This window comes from Balaenoptera musculus, chromosome 6, assembly GCF_009873245.2.
Source record: "Balaenoptera musculus isolate JJ_BM4_2016_0621 chromosome 6, mBalMus1.pri.v3, whole genome shotgun sequence".
Taxonomy (NCBI): domain Eukaryota; kingdom Metazoa; phylum Chordata; class Mammalia; order Artiodactyla; family Balaenopteridae; genus Balaenoptera; species Balaenoptera musculus.
Genome location: NC_045790.1, coordinates 14,965,781 through 14,987,430, shown reverse-complemented (window position 1 = coordinate 14,987,430; position 21,650 = coordinate 14,965,781). Strand labels below are relative to the sequence as shown.

Below are 21,650 nucleotides of genomic sequence, written 5' to 3'. Positions count from 1 at the left end.
GTGGCTGTAAATACAGATGAAGCTTCGCTCACTCGCCTGCCGCTCACCTCCTGCTGTGCAGCCTGGTTCCTAACAGGTACCAGTCGGTGGCCCAGGGGTTGGGGACCCCTGTTTTAGTGGGTTCCATAAAATGTATCAAGTGCCCAGGACAGTCAGTGACTGGCTCAGCCGTGTTCAATGAGTGGTAAGTATTATACTTATAAAATCCACAGCAACCTGGAAAAATTCCAGGAGGAGTGTCACTTAACCCATCAACCACTCTTTTTTTTTTTTTTGGCCACACCAGGAGGCTTGTGGGATCCCCAACCAGGGATCGAACCCTAGGCCCCCTGCAATGGAAGCTTGGAGTCCTAACCAGTGGCCCACCAGGGAATTCCCACCCACTGACCACTCTTAACACGGCACTTGGGTAACAGGTTTTAACCATCCTCCCACCCCTCCCTGACCCCCAACACATACACAGTCTCAGACACACTGTTTCTCAGAGCAAACAGTCAGTAGCCAAATTGGTCCGAATTTCTGTGCCACTTTGAAGGCGATATTAAAATTCATAAAAGGCAGGCAGGGGAGGAGAACAGAAGTCAGGGCCAGAATGGTGTGCAAATCTGTCAAGTAATCCAATCATTGCATTGTCTTGTTTCCAGGGGAGGAACTGTACTTGGGGATGGGGCCACCGCACGCAAGTCTCTGGAGGGGGGGAGTGTTGAGGGCTGGTCCAGGCACAGACACTGAGGTAGAGAGGGGCTCAGACAGTTGGGGGTAAGAGGAGCATACGAGGTGGGGGGGAAGTGGGGGGAGTCCTGGGATGGAGGGAATGTACAAACCAGCTTTTCTTTAAATTTTTTTTTTTTGGCTACGCGGCGTGGCTTGTGGCATCTTAGTTCCCAAACCAGGGATTGAACCTGCAGAGTGGAAGCACAGAATCCTAACCACTGGGCCACCAGGGAGTTCCCCAAACTAGCTGTTCTAAGAGATGGATCCTCAAAACAGCCAAGGAGCTCAGTTCTTTAGTGACATCCTCCCCAAGCCCTCCCTATTTAGCTTCCTTCATGCCTCAGGGAGCGCTAGTCACAGCAGGACTCAACCATGGCTTTAGACACCTTCTGTATCTCCAGAAGCTTCCAGGCCAAGCTCCCATCCAAGCAATGTGACCTGAACCAACAACCAGTTCTTCAGGCCTGAACCCCTTCAATGAGAAATAGACCTCAGTGAATAGGGCCCAGTAAAGGAAGGAGCAGCTGGTACAGAGGCCACGGCCGTATCTTTGGCTTGTCTAGAAATGTCTGGTGACCCAGGGGAGGGGGCAGGCATGCTGTTCTAAAGTTTGTTAAGAGCCTATGATCTGGGTTTCAGCTGTCCATAGAAGCATTGGAAGCCCTTCCAGAAGCCCAGTGAGTAATAGCAGCAGGTAACAACTGCCACCTCACCAACACTGGCCAGGCTCAGCTCACAGTGCCAGCTGGTACTGTGTCAAGATACTGACATCCAGGGGCTTCCCTGGTGGCGCAGTGGTTAAGAATCCGCCTGCCAATGCAGGGGACACGGGTTCAAGCCCTGGTCTGGGAAGATCCCACATGCCGCAGAGCAACTAAGCCTGTGCGCCACAACTACTGAGCCTGCGTGCCACAACTACTGAAGCCAGCGCGCCTAGAGCCCATGCTCCGCAACAAGAGAAGCCACCGCAATGAGAAGCCCGCGCACTGCAATGAAGAGTAGCCCCTGCTCACTGCAACTAGAGAAAGCCCGCGCGCAGCAACGAAGACCCAACACAGCCAAAAGTAAAAATAAATAAAATAAATAAATTAAAAAAAAAAGATACTGACATCCACAGAGTAGTGGCATATACACAGAGAGCTTCAAGTTCTTGCTCTTACTGAGGGGGCAGACTTTCTCAGCTACGTTTGGAGCTGATCCATGTCATTGGTGCTGATCGCAAGCCTCTTCTGGACCTCCTTCTAGAATGATTCTAGTATTTTATTGCATCTCCAAACACGGCATGGCTCCCACTGGCAATTACAGGGTGCCTCCACTTTCCTTATCATGACATCCACTAGCTTCAACCCTGTGTTTAAGCATCTACTCATATGTATATATAAAAAATCCTAAGGAATATATTAAAAGACTATTAGAACTGATAAAAGAATTCAGCAAGGTTATAGGATACCAGATCAATATACAAAGATTAACTGTGTGGACACACCTTCAAAGAACAATCCAAAAATTAAATTAAGAAAATAATGCCATTCACGATAGCATCAAAAAGAGTAAAATACTTAGGAATAAACTTAACAAAAGACATGCAAAATTTATACTCAGTGAATGATAAAACATTGTTGAAAGAAATTAAAGAGGATTTAAATAAATTTTTCAAATTCCATGTTCATGGATTGGAAGACTTAATATTGTTAAGATGAGAATACAAATTGATCTACAGATTCATCACAATCCTTATCAGAATCCCAACTGACTTTGCCATGGAAATTGACAAGCTGATTCTAAAATTCATACGGACTTGTAAGGGACCCAGAACAGCCAAGACAATTCTGAGAAAGGAGAACAAAGTGGGAGGACTCACGCTTCCCGATTTCAAAAGGTACTACAAAGCAATGGTAATCAAGACAGGGTGATACTGGCACAAAAACAGGCATATAGATCAATGGAATAGAATTGAGAGTCCAGTAATAAACTCATATATCTACGATCAATTGATTTGGACATGGGTACCAAGACCATTCAATGGGGAAAGAACAGTCTTTTCAAAAAATAATGCTGGAGTAACTGCATAGCCACATGTAAAAGAAAGAAGTTAGACCCTTACCTCCCACCATTTACAAAAATTAATTCAAAATGGACCAAAGACCTAAATATAAAAGCTAAAATTGTAAAACTCTTAGAATAAAACACAGGGGTAAATATTCATGATGTTGGGTTTGGCAATGGCTTCTAAGATATGACACCAAAAGCACAGGCAACAAATTGAAAAATACTTATATTGGACTTCATACAAATTACAAACTTTTGTGCATCAAAGGACACTATCAAGATGCTTCATGAACTAGAGCAGCAGCAGTGGAGGGCAGATACGTCTCTTGATCCCCTGAGCCCAGCACAGAATAAATGTTGAGTAAACGTGATGTGAACCGAGAAAAAAAAATATCAAGAAAGTGAAAAGACCACCCATAGATGGGACAAAATATTTGTAAATCGTATATCTGACAAAGGTCTAGTATCCAGGATATATAAAAACTCTTAAAATTCAATAACAAAAGACAAGCAGTCCAATTTAAAAATGGGCATAAGACTTGAATAGACATTTCCCCAAAGAAGACATACAAATAACTGACAAGCACATGAAAAAATGCTTAAAATCATTAGTCATTAGGGAAATGCAAATTAAAACCACAATGAGATACCTCTTCACACACACTAGGATGGCTATAATTTTTTTTTTTTTGAGTGAGGAAAAGTAGGTGTTGGTGAAGATGTGGAGAAATTGGCAGCCTCATACAGTGCTGGATGGAATATAAAATGGTGCAGCCACTGTGGAAAACAGTTTGGCAGTTCCTCAAAAAGTTAAACAAGGTATTATCATATGATCCAGCAATTCCACTCCTACTTATATACCCAAGAGAATTGAAAACAAATGTTCAACTGGAAATTTGTACACAAATATTCATAACAGTGCTGTTCATCATCACCAAAAGGTAGAAACCACCCAGATGTCCATCAACAGTGAACAGATAAACAAAATGTGGTGTATCCTCACAATGGAATATTATCGGGTCATAAAAAGGAATGCAGTGTGGATACATGCCACTACATGGGTGAAACTTCAAAACATCATATGAATTAAAGAAGCGAGACAAAAAAGACCATATATCATATGATTCCTTTATATAAAATATCCAGAATTGGCAATGTAGAGACAGAAAGTAGATCAGTGGCTGTTTAGGGGTGGGAGTAGGGGGAGGGGAGGAGGAAGAGGCAATGGCTAAAGTATACAGGTTTCTCTTTGTGATGGTTGCATATATCTGTGAATATACCAACACCCACTGACTTGAACATTTTAAATGGGTGAACTGTATAGTATGTGAATTATATCTCAATTAAGCTATTAAAAAAAGAATCTATTTAACTGACACTTCAGTTTAGTAGTATCTACTTACTAAGCATCTGTTACATGGCAAGCATTGTATTAGGCACTGGAATTCAAAGATGAATCTGACATGGGTTCTGCCCTCCAGGAGTTCACAGTATATTTAGAGAAGCAAAAAGAGTACAGAAATAGGTACAGAAATAGAACTGGGAAGGCAGTGATTACAATTAGAGATGAGGAACAGGGAAAGCTTTAGAGAGTTGACACCCGGGCAGGTTTCGAAGGGAAGTAGGAGTTTGACAGGTCGCTGGTGGGGAAGGGAGATCATTCCAGGCAGGTCTGAAATAACACAGGATGTTCTGAGACCTGTGTGGGGTTCAGAGTTGCAAGATGAAAAGTGGAAGGGCTGGCAGAGTGGGTGGGGTGAGGAGAGGTGGAAGAGGTGAGCTTGGAGAAGCAAGGAGAGGGCCATGAGGAAACTTGAATACCATGCCAACAAATGTTGAGTTTTCATTTTGGGGATGAGGAGCCAACAATAGGTAAGTGGGAGGGCAAGGGGGGAAGATTTGTGATTGAAAGCAGGAGTCAGTGAACTACAGCCCTTGGGCCAAATCTGTGAAGTTCTTAGAAATGAACTTCTATTGGAACACAGCCATGCTCATTTCTTGTTTTCTGCGGCTGCTTTCCCACTAAAACAGCCAAGTTGAGACAAAGATCGTATGGACCCATTAAGTCTGAAATATTGGCTATCTGGCTCTTAGAGAAAAAAGTTTACCAACCTCTGCTCTAGAAAGATCACTGTGCCTATTGGATAAAGGATGGCTTCCCACGGGTTAAGACCAAGGGAGAAGAGTCCAGTTAGGAAACTAGCAACTCTCCAGGCAAAGAAGATGCTGGGGTACCATGACATTGCAACATCATGACGCTGGGGTAACAGATGACATAGGGGGCTGATAGTGGGGTGGGGAGGTGGGCGTGGCTTTGAGAGCCTCCTGGAGAAAAAACACCTGGGGAATATTAATTTAAGAAAATTAACAGTGAAAAGGATAAGAGAACTCACGGGGTTTCATGGACGTCTGAATTTTAGTGTTTTCTTCTTAAATCATTAAAATGGTCCCTAAACCTCACGTTTAGTTGAGGGCTCTCAGACAGAGCATCTGAACTCAAGGCAGCTTACAAGTTTTAAAAAATTATTCTTACAATTTGGTTATGGGCATGCTAGAGCAATTCCAGATCACCTGATGGGCTGTCTTCCCCGCTTTGTGTGTTGCAACAAGCCCAAACTCCACACATTCTTTGCCTATGCTCTGAGGCTGCTGTTGGCACCAGGTAGGCACCATGGAGTTGGTTGCCAGGCATCAGAATATCATTCTTGACTGATGATTTATTTTTAAATGCACATGTCAAATATCATGTCTTATTCATTTTTGTCTCTTACAGAGACTGGCAGAGTGTCTGGCAACTAGAAAGTCACTCATAAATCATTTTAGTTAAGAGAGAGCACCAGGTGGGAAGGGAAGGAGGAAGGAAGGAAAGGAGGGCAGGAAGGCAGAACGTGGCCACAGAATTTTTCACTCATGGCTTGAAACTTGTGATCCAGGGAGTTCCCTGGGGGCTTAGTGGTTAGGATTCCAGGCTTTCACTGTCGTGGCCCAGGTTCAGTCCCTAGTCGGGGAACTGAGATCCCACAAGCCATGTGGCAAGGCCAAAAGAAAAAAAAACAAACTCATGATCCAGCAGAAGCTGACAAAAGAGTAGGAGTTCTCCAGGTGGATGCAAACCTCTTCGGCCCAGGGAGAGCCTGGAAGAATAACACTTAGTGGTGATGTCCTAATATAGCTGCAACTGCAAACCCCAAATATGTTGTATTATCTTCCCTAGACATTTTAAGGAAAGAGGTTGCTTAAATCTCACAACTAATCTTGCTGCCTCTCAGATTATAAATTGTGTTTTTCAAAAATCTCTTCTAAACCATCTCATGGTAGACAAAATGAACATCCACTCCCAAGACCCTGAGGTGTAGTGGAAGCAGCCACATGCAGGCATGAAAGGTATTTGGAGTCTCCTGCTTTGCCTTTAATTCCGTGCCCTCTAGGTAATGTCCTATTCTTGATCTAGGTGCTTGTTACAAGGGCATGTTCATCTTGTAAAAGTTCATCCAGAACAGGTATTTGTATACCTACGTTCATAGCAGCGTATTTCCAATAGCCAAAAGTGGAAGCAACCCAAGTGGACAGATGAATGAATAAACAAAATGTGGTATATACACACAATGGGATATCATTCAGCATTAAAAAGGAAGGAAATTCGGACACATGTTACAACACAAAGTTGAAGACGATATGTTAAGTGAAATAAGCAAGTCAAAAAAGACAAACAGTGTATGATTCCATTTATATGAGGTATTTAGAGTTATCCAAATCATAGAGACAGAAAGTAGAATGGGGCTTGCCAAGGTGGTGGGAGAATGGAGGGTCAGTGTTTAATGGGTGCAGAGTTTCATTTTTGGAAGATGAAAAAATTCTGGAACAGACAGTGGTGATGGTTGCACAACAATGTGAATGTATGTAACACCCCTGAACTGTGCACTTAAAAATGGTTAAAACGGTGAGTGTTATGTTACGTATATTTTACCACAATAAAGCGAAATGAAAGTTCATCCAGTGTCGTATACTTAGGCTTGGTGCCATTTTACTTACGTCTGTTATTCTGGGGAGGGGGGTACTTTAAAAAGGTACTTTACTCAAATTTATCTTTGTGTTTGTTTTAGAAGAGTTTTACGTTTATGTTTAGAAAAATATCCTCCTTACTAGGTCATGAGTCATGCAGGCACTCTGGAAAGCTGTGCTATGTTTATCTCGGGACATCCGTGGTGCCCCAGGGACAAGGCTGGGGGTGGGGGATGTTCATGGACCCAAGTTCAAGAAGAACAAGAACAGAAACAGCAAATTAGAGCTGTCCGCAAGTCGTCGACAAAAGTTATCTTCTCATAAGGCATATGCTGTATAGGAAAGTGGCATTATTTTTTCAGAAGATGCTCTTAGCATCGTGTTGGCGACGCATCAAAAAAGACATATGGGAGCCATTGCCATGGGACAGCCCTGGGTGCAGCTGCGTCTGCTTGTCTATCAAGTTCCGACACGAAAAAACTAAAAAGAAAATGTTATCATCATTCGCGTACCATATTATAATACTATAGGTGTTTCAAGTGAAGGGATCAAAAAGCCTTGGGCAAGGAGAACTTAGTAACTGTGATTCTAATCACATCATCATCTGCTGACTTCGTTCTCACTCTACACCCATATGTACCACACACACTTATCTGGGTACACTCTTTCTGCCAAGGGAAGTGCAAAAGAGTTTTTAAAACTCTGGATGGACGTCTTATCTGAACTGTCACCATCATGCTTTATCACCCTTGAACAAGTGCCTATTCTGAAAGGCTGGTTCTGGTGCCTAAAGAAATCTCTGATGCTGGTGGCGGGGGGAAGATGGGCCAGCACACCTGGCTGGGCTGGGCTCCTGGCGGGTCACACACACCTCCTGCAGGAGGACATCTCGAATGTCTAGGATGAGAAGGTCTGAAGACTCGCTTCAACCTAGACAGGGCAGAGGCTTAGAAGGTAAGTAGTGCATTGCTGCGGATCTGTCTCTCTGGGCATCAAGTTGGCTCTCCTTTTGCTGGCCCACGATCGCCATTCCTGCTGGTTCTATGGGGAAGTAGGCTGCGGCTACTTCATCTGAGGTCTCATGGTCCCCCGGTCTGGAGTACAGGTGAGACTGTGTGACACTGACATGCAGACTGACCACAATGCCCTTCTCCAGAGGGAAATGAACAATAGTCATTACAAGCTGTCCTTCTGAACCCAGGCAACCCCAGGAGAGGGAAACTATACCTCCTAAAGCTCCCAAAACTGTAAAAGGAAGAAAGCCACAGCAGCTGCTGACATGGAATCACCTAGAAATTCTACCCCCATGGAGACAGCCTGTTAGCTGAGGGGGAAGAGAATTCATGGATGCCAGAGGATGGTGTGGTTAAAGGGTAATGCTTTGTCCCTTTGGAGTTCCTACGGTTGAATAATGGGTTTGGAGCAAACAGTTTCTCTCTCCCTAACTGGCTGTTTTGTGGCAGGTCTGTTTATTCGATGTCTGTTTCAGGGCAAGGAACATGAGAGCAGAAAATCTAGGCATCAAGAAATAAGAGATTCCTTTTTCCCACACAGCCAGCCAAGGAAGGAGAATTCCAATTCATGAGTCTCATTAATAAGATGTAAAAATGACTTCATTATCACCCCTTTCCAAAGCAAATAAACACAAGTAGTAAAAATGCTAAAAGTAAAAAGTTCTGGTGTCCTACATCCTCATCAGACAACGGCAGAATAAACAAAGTTGTCCATAAATGAAGAACCTCAGAGGGGAGCCTCTGCTATAGAATTTAGCTGCCTCCAACTAAAGATGCCAGCTGCCAGAATACTTCGGCAATGATCAGTGAGGGGTAATTGTTCTCAGTGAGATTTCTTTCTGGGCCCTTTGTCTCTTCCAGGAATTCCAACTCCAGTCATTTGGCTCACCCTACTTTCAGAACTAGGAGCCAGAGAATGGAGAAGGATGACGGCGCCTAGTTCAGAGAGGGGCACCCTGAGTTCTCGAGAGGTGAGTTGCTTTCCTACAGTTTTACAAGAAGCTGGGAAATAAGCCCAGGTTTCCTGACTTTGCAGCTGATTTACCTCCAGCACCAAATGGCCAATTACTCAGTATTTACACTGGGATTTCTGATAGCAGGTGTATAGGAAGTGATAAGCCCAGGATGAAGCCAGAGCCAGGATGAATGCGTCAGAGCACAGCTTATATTCCATGACAGCACCGAGAAACAGAACCACCACTGCCCAGGAATAAGGCTGCTGGGTCAAGTCCTGGCTAGGCCAGTCACCAACTGTGCCATCTGGACAGCTTATCTGTTGGCCAGTTTACTCAACCGTAAAATGAATTCAACAAAACCCACCTCGCTCTTTAGTGGGAAGTTGTAAGAATCAAATAACACAGTGACAGAAAAGTGGTTTGAAAAGAATAACATACAATGAACATAAATTATACAAATCAACAGAACTCCGGTCAACTGTAAAAAGACATTTGGGGGAAAATTGGGGAAAAAAATTTGAATATGGACTAGGTATTAGATGATACCAAAGAATTATTGTTAATTTTCTTAAGTATATTAATGGCATAATGGTTATTTAATATTTTTAGAGGTCACACTGAAATATGTAAGAAATGATTTTATGTCTCGGATTTGCTTTAAAATACTTCCCTGAAAAAGAAATAAGAAAGGGGTAGATGAAGCAAGTGTGGCAAAATGTCAGTAACTGTTGAAGCTGAGTGAGAAGTATATGGGGGCCTTCTCCCTACTATTGTTTACACAAGGCCCTTGTACATTGGTCATCCAGGGGTCAGAGGACAAGAATTTGGGAAAAGGCCAGGAGAGGCCAGGCAAGGAGCACAGCTGTAAAGGAGATAGATGAAAACATCTTCGTCGACTCTCCCGTCTGCCATGCACCAAAATGTCAGCCAACCTGTACGTCAAGTGGACGCTTTGTCTTCAGGCTTAAGTTTCCTATTCAACTTTGCCACTTAATGGCTAAGTGGCCTTAGACCAAATCACTTTTTAGCACAAAGTCACGGAGAGGCACACACATGGGTTTGATGGTCACTCCAGGGACAGATATTAGGGACCAGGAAGGAGAACAGGACAAAGGGGGGGGGGCGGGAGATGAATAATTTAGCTAAGGGAGAGTCCAGGGAGTCAGTCGTTCATCTGGGAACTGACCAGGGAAATGAGCACTTCGACTTCGTCCTAAGCCCTATCCCTGACCATTAAGTACACAATACACCATAAATAACGAAATAATTCCACCAATGGTGAAGAACGGCCTTTTGGGGGTCCGGGACAGACAGGCTAGCGGTGGGGTAGGAGCGGGGCCTGGAGGAGGGGATACGGATTCGAGTCTCCACCCCGACTAACCTAGAAGCCTTGAGCTTCAGCACTTTTCCCTTTCCGCAAAAAGAATCCCTTGGACTGATTTGAAGATCTCCGCAGTTCCAAGATTTCAGGGGACGAAATTAATTTGGGGCATGTTTCTGACTTTCATTCTTCTCTCTCCTCTCATCAAGACTCGAGGTTTCCTAGCCAGGAGAAGTTCAGTTCCCTCCCCCGTGGTGTTCCGCCGCGTCCCCTCGCCCCACCCTCGCTGGTTTTTGGTGGTCTTTCCCGGGGCTGGGTGAGGGATGACGAAGTAGGAATCTCGCCTGTTTCTTCCAATCATTTCTATTCCGGCGCTGATTTACAGCGACACCTCTGGCAGGCAGCTACTCCAGAGGGCTCCAGATGGGGGGTTGGCTGGGCGGCGGGCTGGGGGGTGGGGCGGGGCGGAAGCGCGGTGTTCAAAGCGCCTGCGTAAAAGTTGCGGGCACTGAGGACAGAGGGAGTATCTGCGTAAAACCAGGATTAGCCCCGGGGCGATCCTGCGTGGACCATCCGTGGGTTCGCTTGTGCTGGCTCTTTTCTGCTCCAGGACCTCCCCTTGATAATCGGCGGGAGAGGTTTCCTGGTACCCTGACCAGCCAGGAATGAATACCTGAGGTGCGGACCGCGCCTCTCCGCCCACCGGACTCAGGGCGCTCCTACGTTCACTAGCCCCCATTCCCCACCCCCACCCCCAGCCCCGTGCGCTCCACATCCCCAAAGCCACAGCTCCGGAGATACCCCAGTGCGCCCCCGTCCCCCGCGCGCTCTGCATCCTCAAAAGCCGTAACTCCTGGCACCAGCGCAGCCCCCGGTGTCCGTGGCTCCACGCTGTACCCTCCTAGACACCTAGCACGCACCGGGTCTCGTCTGACTCTGTCCTGTCTGGTCGCAGGCGCCCCTGGCGAGCCACGAACTGAGCGCCCAGCTCCCGGGGGCGCCCCTGCTGCGTGGGCTTTCTGGATTCAGGCGAGGTGGGGCTGGGTGGGTCCGCCCGAGTCGGGAGCGGGACCCGTTAGCCTGCACGTCCTCGCGTCTCCGAGCAAGGAGCCTTCGCTCTGTATGCCCGCCTCTCAGCTCCCGGGAACCCCAAGCACTGCTGAGAGGCGACGCGCGGGGAGCGGAGCCTGGAGAGCCCACCGGGACCCCCGCTTTCCCGCGAACGGCCGTGGGGAGGGGGAGGCGCAGGCATTGCTCTTACTTGTCAGCAGGGGTGCGCACTCGTTCGGTTGGGGCCAGGCTCTCCACGGTGGCCCCTCTCTGCGCCCGTCGCCGCGGAGCCCCTTTCCCGAGCAGAGGGGGCGAGCCGACTTCTCCGGCCGTTGGAGAAATCTGTCTCCAAGTTTAGGAAGCCGCCGGCTGGAGTCGCTCCCCAACCCTTTTCCCGGCACTTTTAACTCGCGTCGGACCGCAAACCCCTCCCCGGACCCACCCCCTTCACTGAAGGCGGCCACCGCAGGCAGGCCCGGCCTCCTGCCCCTTTGTTGTAATTCGAGAGCGGTAGCTCCCCTGGGCCAGAGGGGCTGTGCGGGGGAGGCTGCGTGCCTGCGGGGCAGCCCTTCCCAGGCTTTCTAGCCCAGGTTTCCGGAGCCTGAGAAGATACGGAGAGGGCCTTTTCCTCTGAGAGATTCCTCTACACGCCCCCCCACCCCCAACCACCATTCCCGCCCCGCCGCCAAGCTCCGGAATTAACCCCTTCGGTGTCCTTATCCACCAGCAATAGGGTTCGTGCCTAACCCATCTCCGTATCCAGAGAGCCCAGCACTGCCTGGCACGTAGTAGACGCTCAATAAAAACTGATGACTGAAAGAGTTCAGATACTTTCATCTACCTCTCCTGGGTTTCTCCTCTACGGGCAAAGCATTTTCTGGAGGTGACTACAAACAGCCCCCTTTCTTCCAGCAGATCGAGCCTCTCTCTCTGAGAATCCGTTTTCTCCTTTGTAAATTAAAGGCTTTGGATTCAGTGACCTTCCCCACCTGGCAGGGCCAGGGTTAGCAAGCCCTGCGATCAGGGGCCTGAACTCGATACAGCTAAGGGTGCATGTCGTGCAGAAGGACATTCCATGCCTGGCTCTGAGGCTCACACTGGGGGCAAAGTGAGGGGGTCATGCGGGCTGGGGGAGCCCTCTAAGGAGATTCCCAGGGCTTCCTTAGCAAGAGCAAGGTTTTGGCCGGGACAGGAGGGCCGCCCAGCTGTAAAACAAGGCACCCGTCTGTGGGCCTTTGGGCAGGCAGAACCCTGAAGAGGACTTACGTTAAGGATGGCGATCCTCCTCCGGGTCCTTCCTCAGTGCCCTCCTCCCACTCTGCTCCCTTCCTACAAACCGGCAGCTCCAGCCCTGATAGGTGGGGACTCCCAGTCTCAGCCTCCAGCTCAGACTTCTCTCCTCATCCCTGGGCTTGTAAATCCATTGGTCTCTAGGACGTTCCCATAGCCACAGCTAACCTAGCGAGCCCCAAACTTGGCACCCCAACCCCTGGGACCCCTCTTCAGCCCTCCTCCCTACCCTCCACACTGAATCAGTCCCCTGGTCTGGTAGGCAGTGGAGGGAAGGGCCAGGAGGGAGGTGGGTGTGATTCTAAAAGGGCAACAGGAGGGATGCCTGTGGTGTGGAACTGTTCAGTATCTTGACTGTGATGGTGGATACAAGAAGCTACACAGGTGATAAAATTGTATAGAACTTAATATACACAAGCACACACACACTACACACACACACAAAGTATAAGTAAAACTGAGGAAATCTGAATAAGATCAGAGGATTGCATCAATGTCTCCTTGTGATATTGTCCTAGAGTTTTGCAAAATGTTGTGGGAAACTGTGCAAAGTGAATGAGGGCTCTCTCTCTATTATTTTTTACAATGACATGTGAATCTACAATTACTTCAATAAAAATTTCAACTGAAAATAAAAGCTCAAAGTAACTCCAGGTCCCTCAGGATGCGGCCTGAACCCCTTGATACAGCTGACAGGGCCCCTCTCAAGGGCATTTCCAGCCTTCCCATCTCCCAGCCACACTCTCCCCTCTCCCCCATAGACCTTACTAACTGTTCTCCATGACTGTTTCTCGCCCCAGGGCCTTTGCACATGCCATTCCCTTGCCTGTCTGCTCAGCAACACCTAGTTCTTTGAGATCTCACTTAGCTCTCACAGTGAGCACCCTACACAGTGCCTGCACACAGCAGATGCTCAATAAATGCCAGTGGAACTGAGCTCTCTCCTCTTCCCCTCACACTTTCTCTGATCCTTCTTCTTCGAATCCTACCCTTCCTATAAAGAATTAACCAATAAGGTATAAAATGAAACACTTCATAAATGCTGTTTTGCCTGATTATGAAAATAATGCAACCTCCCTGTGGAACATTCAGAAAATATGAGAAAGTATAATGAAAAAAACTTTCACCCTGGTGTCCTCTCACCCACAGAGAAACATTTAACATTTTGGACTATTTCTTTCATCATATCTTTTAAAACCAAATTGTGCAAGAATTTTTGTATCCAGCTTTTTTTTTTGTTAACTATATTATTTTGTGCACATTTTTCAATGTCCTTCTAAATGGCTTTAGACTATTTCAGTCTCTAAAACGACCATGTCCCCAGTGTCATTTCTCTACTCTTAGACATCAAGGTGTTTATGATTGTTACTAGCGTGAATTACACCAAGACAATATTGAGCAGCTACTATGCGGTTCCTGCTAATTGTTACAAATGAGAAGGCCAAGGCTCAGAGAGGCTAGGTGATTTCCCCAGAGTCACAGAGCTGATAAGTGGTCAGGCTGGGATCACTAAAGGGTACATGACCCTCCTTGAAAGTTCTAAGTGGCTGCACACCGGAGGCTTCAACAAATCCACCTGTGCTTCACTCACCAACCCACATTCCCAAGAGAAAGTGAGTATTTGAAGCTTGCACAGAGTGGTTCACTGATGCACTTCTGTTGAATTGGACCAAAGACCTGGGAGGCCACTTCAGGAAGATAGTAGACCCTTGTTCTAGATGAAATATGAAGGCTACGTGCTTTATGGCTCTAAGTCTGTATGTGCCACCCTCATGTCTCGGGCTCTGTGCTGCCCCACAGGCAGAGCCACCCAACAGATTCTGAGTGCGTTTCTGCAGTCAGAGGACCTGGGTTCCAATCCTGACTCCGCCACTTCCTGCCCTGGACGGGTGACTCCTTTGCTTTGCTTACCTCATTTGTAGGAAACACTTCACTCAACACCTCCTAGAGGAATGAAAGGTCTGGATGCACAGTGCGTGCAGAACAGTCCCTGCCGCGTGACGCTGCACCACAAGTCGCTGTGCGCCAAGCACTCCCGCCGGGCTGCAAGGCTGCAGGCGGGAGGGCACCGCACTGCGCAGACTCCCTGCCTGAGCCAATCTGTGAGGCAGCGCCTCCTGCCAGACCGCACCCCGCAGGGGCCACGGGAATCACGTTCCCAGGGCGTGATGAGGAGTCCAAGGGCGTGGACTGTTTTCTCTTTTTTGTTGGCTCTCGAGTTCTGTTGCCAAATCACCTTCCTAATCGTCTGGGCGTGTCCCATCCCGGAAGCACAGCCTGAGACTCAGTGGAGGCCCGGCTGATGTGCTGGCCAGTGCGGGGAGGCTGGCAAGACACACACTGATACCTGGAAACAATGAAATATGGGAGTCAGGAGGTGGCCGATGCTCCGGAGAAAACCGAAGCTGAGTAAGGAGGAGAGAATGTGAGGGAAGCACGGGTGCTCTTTCCGCCCAGGGCGGGGGAGAGGGGGGCCGGGGGGCCCAGGAAGACGCCGCCCTGCGAGGTGGCACAGGCAGAGGTTCAGAGGTGGGAACGAGGAGCCCTGTGGGGTGGAAAACTCGCATTCCTCTGGGCTCGATAGCACTTAACTTGCATCATTCCTGTGCTATGCATCACTTCCTATTTGTGTTATAGTTATTTGTATATTCCATTTATCTCTCTTAGAAGACTGTTACAAGCACAGATACCTTGTGCACAGATACCACGGGTCCGTGCCCTCTTAACCTCTGTGGTCAGCAGCGCATATCACGGGCCATCACTGATTGTTGAAGTGAATCAGATTGAACCGAAACCACTTGAAAACCTATAAGGCATAATTAAAGTAGAAATAATTTTAGTGGATATTATTCATGATTACCCATACTAGTAAGAATGGAGAAACCAGTAGTTTTAATCTATAGAACTGAAGAGGCTCCACCTTGCCTATTTGTTAAGTCAAAAGGGAAGCCAGCAATCAATCAGGCAAACACTGGTCCAGCCATTTGAGAAAGTGATTTGGAATGTGTGTCAAGGGGCCAGGATGTGGGTCTGGGTCTGGCCCTCCAGGAGGAGATTGTGGTTAAAGTAGTCAGGTTGGTCAAATATTTCACGTATTCCAGTGGTCCTATGTTGGCCAGATATCTATCAGGCCCTCCTATCTGGCTTTCTCAGATTCGGAAATCCGCAGTGTTCTATCACAACCACTTTTGTTTTATTTTATTTTTTTAAATTAAGGTATGGTATAGGAAATTCCCTGGCAGTCCAGTGGTTAGGACTCTGCGCTTTCACTGCCAAGGGCATAGGTTCGATTCCTGGTCAGTAAACTAAGATCCCCGCAAGACCCCATGGCATGGCTGAAAAATAAGTAAATAAATTAGTTAATTAATTACGGTATGGTTGATTTACAATATTATATAAGTTTCAGGTGTACAACATAGTGACTCACAATTTTTAAGATTATACTCCACCTATAGTTAGTATAAAAGACTGGCTATATTCCCTGTGCTGTACAATATATCCTTGTAGCTTATTTATTTTATACGTAGTAGTTTGTACCTCTTAATCCCCTACCCCTATCTTGCCCCTCCCCCCTTTCCTCTCCCCACTGGTAACCACTAGTTTGCTCTCTATATCTGTGAGTCTGTTTCTTTTTTGTTATTTCACTAGTTTGTTTTATTTTTTAGATTCCACATATAAGTGATATCACACAGTATTTGTTTTTCTCTGTCTGACTTATTTCACTAAGCATAATACCTTCCAAGTTTATCCTTGCTGTTGCAAATGGCAAAATTTTGTTCTGTTTTTTGGCTGAGTAGTATTCCATTATATGTAGTAGTATTCCATGTATATATATCTACATATAGAGAGAGATATATATAGATAGATAGATAGATATTTATTTATATATGCCACATCTTCTCTATCCATTCATTCACCTGCTGATGGACACTTAGGTTGCTTCCATATCTTGGCAATTGTAAATAATGCTGCTATGAACATTGGGGTGCATGTATCTTTTTAAATTAGTGTTTTTGTTTTCTTCTATATATATACCCAGGAGTGGAATTGCTGGATCATATGGTATTTCTATTTTAGTTTTTGGAGGAACCTCCATACTGTTTTCCACAGTGGTTGTACCAATTTACATTCCCATCGACAGTGTACAAGGGTTCCCTTTTCTCCCCATCCTAGCCAATATTTGTTATTTGTGTTCTTTTTGATGATAGCCGTTCTGACAGGTGATATCTCATTGTGGTTTTGATTTGCATTTCCCTGATGATTAGGGATGTTGAGTATCTTTTCATGTGCCTGTCGGCCATCTGTATGTCTTCTTTGGAACAATGTGTCTTCAGGTCTTCTGATCATTTTTTATTCGGGTTGTTTGTTTGTTTGATTTTGAGTTTGTATGAGCTGTTTATATATTTTGGATATTCATTCTTTATCAGTCATATTTGCAAATATTTTCTCTCATTCAGTAGGTTGTCTTTCAGTTTTGTGGGTGGTTTCCTTTGCTCTACAAAAGATTTTAAGTTTAGGGCTTCCCTGGTGGCGCAGTGGTTGAGAATCTGCCTGCCAATGCAGGGCACACGGGTTCGAGCCCTGGTCTGGGAAGATCCCACATGCCGCGGAGCAACTGGGCCCGTGAGCCACAATTACTGAGCCTGCGCATCTGGAGCCTGTGCTCCGCAACAAGAGAGGCCGCTACAGTGAGAGGCCCGCGCACCGCGATGAAGAGTGGTCCCCGCTTGCCGCAACTAGAGAAAGCCCTCGCACAGAAACGAAGACCCAACACAGCCAAAAATAAACAAATAAATAAATTTATAAAAAAAAAAAAAAAAAAAGATTTTAAGTTTAATTGGGTCCCATTTATTTATTTTTTTGCCTTTGTTTCCTTTGCCTTAGGAGAAAGATCCAAAGAAATATTGCTACTATTTATGTCAAAGAGTGTTCCACCTATGTTTTCTTCTAGGAGTTTAATGGTTTATGGTCTTACATTTAGGTCTTTAATCAATTTTGAGTTTATTTTTGTATATGGTATGAGAAGATGTTCGAATTTCATTCTTTTACATGTAGTTGTCCAGTTTTCCCAGCATCATTTGTTGAAGAGACTGTCTTTTATCCGTTGTATATTCTTGCCTCCTTTGTCATAGATAATAGATCATAAGTGCATGGGTTTATTTCTAGGCTCTCTATTCTGTTCCACTGATCTGTGTATCACCACCACTTTTCATGAATGTGGACACTTTATAGGCAAGAAGGTGGGAAACACCTTCTGCTTCCTCCTAGGAGGCAGCGCCCCCTAGTGGTTCACATCTCGCACCGCCTTGAGCGTTTGCACTCTCCAGCGCCAAGTTGTAAAGCCAAAGGGTTTTAGAGAACATCTGGCCCAAGCATCTTGATTTCAGACATGGAACCAAAAACCCAGAGAGCTATCAATGGGATCACCGTCCCTCGGCAGGTTAGTAGCAGCGCTGAAACCGGATCCAGATTGAGGTCTTCTGAGCCCTAGAGTCACAAATCTGCTCAGAAAGCACAGTTGTCAGGAGTGGCTGGGATACTTCTGCCTTTTCTCCAGGGTGCACATATTCACATATTCCGGTGGTCCTGTGTTGGCTGGATATCTATCAGGCCCTCCTATCCTGGCTTTCTCAGATCCAGACATCCATAGTTTTCTATCCATATACTGGTTTTATGTTTTAAAAGTATAATTTCATTCATATAATCTATTTTCTAGGATGAATAATCATTCTTTGTCCCACGCTATGGGCTAATCCCTCCCTCTCCTCTAACCCCTGGCAACCACTGATCTTTTTACTGTCTCTATGGTTTCTCCTTCTTCAGAATGTCCTATAGCTGGAATCAGATAATATGTAACCTCTTCAGATTGGCTTCTTTCATGTAGTAATATGCATTGAACATTTCCCCGTGTCTTTTCATGGCTCGATAGCTCATTTTTCTTTTATTGCTGAATAATATTCCATTGTCTGGATGTATCACAGTTTATTTATCCATTCGCCTGTTGAAGGACATCTTGGCTGCTTCCAAGTTTTGGCATCTATGAATAAAGCTGCCGTAAACGTGTGTGTGCAGGTTTTTGTGTGGACATAAGTTTTCAGCTCATTTGGGTAAATACCAAGGAGCACAATTGCTGGATCACGTGGTAATAGTATGTTTAGTTTAATTGGTTTATACTTACAGTGGAATATTACGCTGTATTAAAAGAAAGGAAATTCTCGCATATGCTACAACATGGATGAATCTTGAGGACGTTATGCTAAATGAATAAGCGAGTCACGAAAAGACAAATACTATATGATTCTACTGTATGAGATGCTTAGAGTGGTCAAAATCATAGAAACAGAGTCTAGAATTGTGGTTGCCAGGGGCTTGGAGGATGGGGAACAGGAGCCATTGTTTAAAGGGTATAGAATTTCAGCTTTACAAGATGAAGGAGATGGAGTTATGAGATCTTATAAGGGAGTTATGAAGATGGATGGTGGTGAAGGTTGTACAACATTATGAATGTATTTAATACCACTGGACCGTACACTTCAATGTAAGTGTAAATTTTGTGTTAGATGGTAAATTTTGTGTTATGTGTATTTTACCACAATAAAACACAATTGGGGGAAAAAGTCACATAAAGCACAGTAATTGTGGGGAAAAAAAAGAGTACGTTTAGTTTTGTAAGAAACTGCCAAACTGTCTTCCAAAGTGGCTGTACTATTTCACATTCCCTCAGGCAATGATGAATGGGAGTTCCTGTTGCTTCACACCCTCACCAGCATTCGGTGTTGTCAGTGTTCCAGATTTTGGCCATTTAAATAAGTATGCAGTGGTGTCTCATTGTTGTTTTAATTTTTATTTCTCTGATGACTTATGATGTGGAGCATCTTTTCATGGGCTTATTTGCCATCTGCCTATCTTTTTTGGTGGGGCGTCTTTTCAGGTATTTCCTCCACTTTTTAATTGGGTTGTTTGTTTTCTTATTGTTGAATTTTGAGTTTTTTGTATATTCTGGAAACAGTCCTTTATCAGATATGTGTTTTGCAAAGATTTTTCTCCCAGTCTATGGCTTGTCTTTTTATTTTCTGAACAGTTTTCATAAAGCACCTAGAGTTCCATCATACCTTCCTATCTCATGTGTGTGTGTGTGTGTGTGTGTGTGTAAAATGGCTAGGATTTGGAAGAGGGATGGTTACTAGGAATAAATAACATTCGATGCAGTTCTTGTACTGGGCTTATATTGTGATTTGGAGCTTATGTTGTGATTTGGGAGTGAAAATCACATAAACATTAAATAACCAGACAAAACAGTATGAGATTCAGGTCAAAATGCCTGGCACTATGCAGTGAGCAGAGATCAGAGAGATTGGAGAGTCCCAGGCAGGGTGGGGGCATGGACTCTGGAGGGGCTGCACAGGTGGGGCAGGGGCATAGGAAGAGAGTAAGGACTAGACAGGCAGGGAGAGAGTAAGGACTAGACAGGCAGGGAAGAGGCTGGTCCAGGTGGGAGTGGCAAGAGAAAGACACAGACCTGGGAAACCAGCTTAATCCTTGTTCAGGGAGGAGCCCCGGGACATCTGGGAACAGGTGGGGTAGGGCTGGGCATAGACTGGACCCTGGGAATTTGGCAAAGCCACAGAACATGGGGTGACAGGTTCTGAAGACCAGCTTCTCCCACATTATAGTTTTGCTGCTCCGCTCACTTCCCACATGCCCCCTCCACCCGAAAGTCTCCTACTGAGAGAAGATGGAGACTTTCACCTCACCCAGTCATTTAGAGGAAAAAAAAGTTAAAAAAAAAAAAATTGGTCCAAATCTCATTCCCAGACACCTGGCTTCTGCCAGCTCAGACCACCTTGTCTCAAAGATGCAGCTAAAACAGGGAGGGGAAGGGCCAGACAGAAATGGGAGCTCTTCTGCCCCACGATGGGCTGGCATCTGGCAGGGCCCCTCCTCTGGCCGCAGCCCAGCAAAGCCCTGCCAGCTCCCGGAGAGCTCAGAGTGGCCTGCCCAAGTTGCTCAGGGTTGGTTGAGGACACAGCCTGACTCCGTTCCATTCCAGCCACTGGTATTTATAAGGCTCTTGCATGCCCAAACCCAGTTCAGCACCCCAGGGGAGGGAGAGGAGGTGAGAATCCAGCTGTCGCCAGCCCCCCACCCCTGGGGAGAAGGTCCCCAAGAGCCCGCAAGGGCAGTTGCTTATTTGAAATATCTGGGGAGGGTGGGAAGTCATGGTTCAGAAAAAAGGCCCAAATCCCAAGGGCTAGCTTGTCACCACGATGGCAGGAACACTGCTGCGGACTGAACTACATCCCCCTAAACTCATATGTTGAAACCTAACCCCCAGTGTGATTGTATTTGGAGATGGGCTTTGGGAGGTGATGAGGGTTCAATGAGGTCACAAGGGCGGAGCCCTCAGGGTGGGGTTCATGGCTTGATGAGAAAAGGAAGACCAAAGCCCTCTCGTTTTCTCCTCCCACCGAGTTAAGGACAGCAAGAAGGCTGCCGTCTGCAAGCCAGGACGGGGGTTCTCACCAGGAACGGAATCTGCCAGCACCTTGAGCTTGGACTTCCAGCCTCCAGAACTCTGAGAGGTAAATACCTGTTGTTTAAGACCCCAGTCTGTGGTATTTTGTTACAGCAGCCTGAGCTGACTAAGACAGCCTCCTGGCCGCAGCTGGCATTGGTAACACCGTGACCCTCGGGGTTTTGTCTCCATCCTGTCCGCTGCAGTTACATTCCGCATGTTACTCTGAGCCCCCGCTGCCCTCCCACCAAAGGGATCTGCCCAGTAAATCGAGGCACCCTAAAGATGTGGGAAGAGTGTTGTGCCTCCCCAACACCACCTTCCCCAGGTCACTGCCCTGCCTTTCCTCCAGGTGACACCCATCCCCCACTTGGCCACTAGTGCTCCAGGCTAGCTGTGTTTCTCAGAGTGTGGGCTGGGGACCCCTGGGGGTTCCCAAGACCCTTTCAGGGGGTCCACGAGGTCAAACTATTTTCATAATAAAACTAAGATCTCATTTTCCTTTTTATTCTTAGTCTCTGGAGCTGGCGACGTGCCAGCAGCATCCTCCAGGCTGATGGGCGTGCTCGGTGGAGAGCTCCAGGAGCAGCAGGCAACTTGGACCCCAGCCCCAGGTTTTCTCCTCAGGAAACGAGGGGTTGAATTAGATAACAAAGGCTACTTGTTCTCTTCTCTCTGAATCTTGGTGGAGGAGCAACACAGGGAAAATCAGTGCAGTCAGAGGCCCGTCTCCCGCTACT

At 46.4% G+C, this 21,650-nt stretch overlaps 1 protein-coding gene and 1 long non-coding RNA gene across 2 annotated transcripts in view; one reads left to right on the top strand and one right to left on the bottom strand.

Moving 5' to 3' along the window:
- The window catches only part of LOXL2 (lysyl oxidase like 2), a 104,832-nt gene extending 93,095 nt beyond the window's left edge, over positions 1-11,737 (bottom strand). Inside the window, exon 1 of the mRNA XM_036856404.1 lies at positions 11,317-11,737. The gene's annotated coding sequence lies outside the window, so the exon portion shown is untranslated. The remainder of the gene's footprint in view (positions 1-11,316) is intronic.
- A 2,952-nt stretch (positions 11,738-14,689) lies between these two features.
- Positions 14,690-21,650, top strand: LOC118897127. Its single transcript, XR_005020344.1, has 3 exons — positions 14,690-14,804; positions 20,868-20,977; positions 21,426-21,650. It is a non-coding gene; the product is annotated as an uncharacterized LOC118897127 (long non-coding RNA).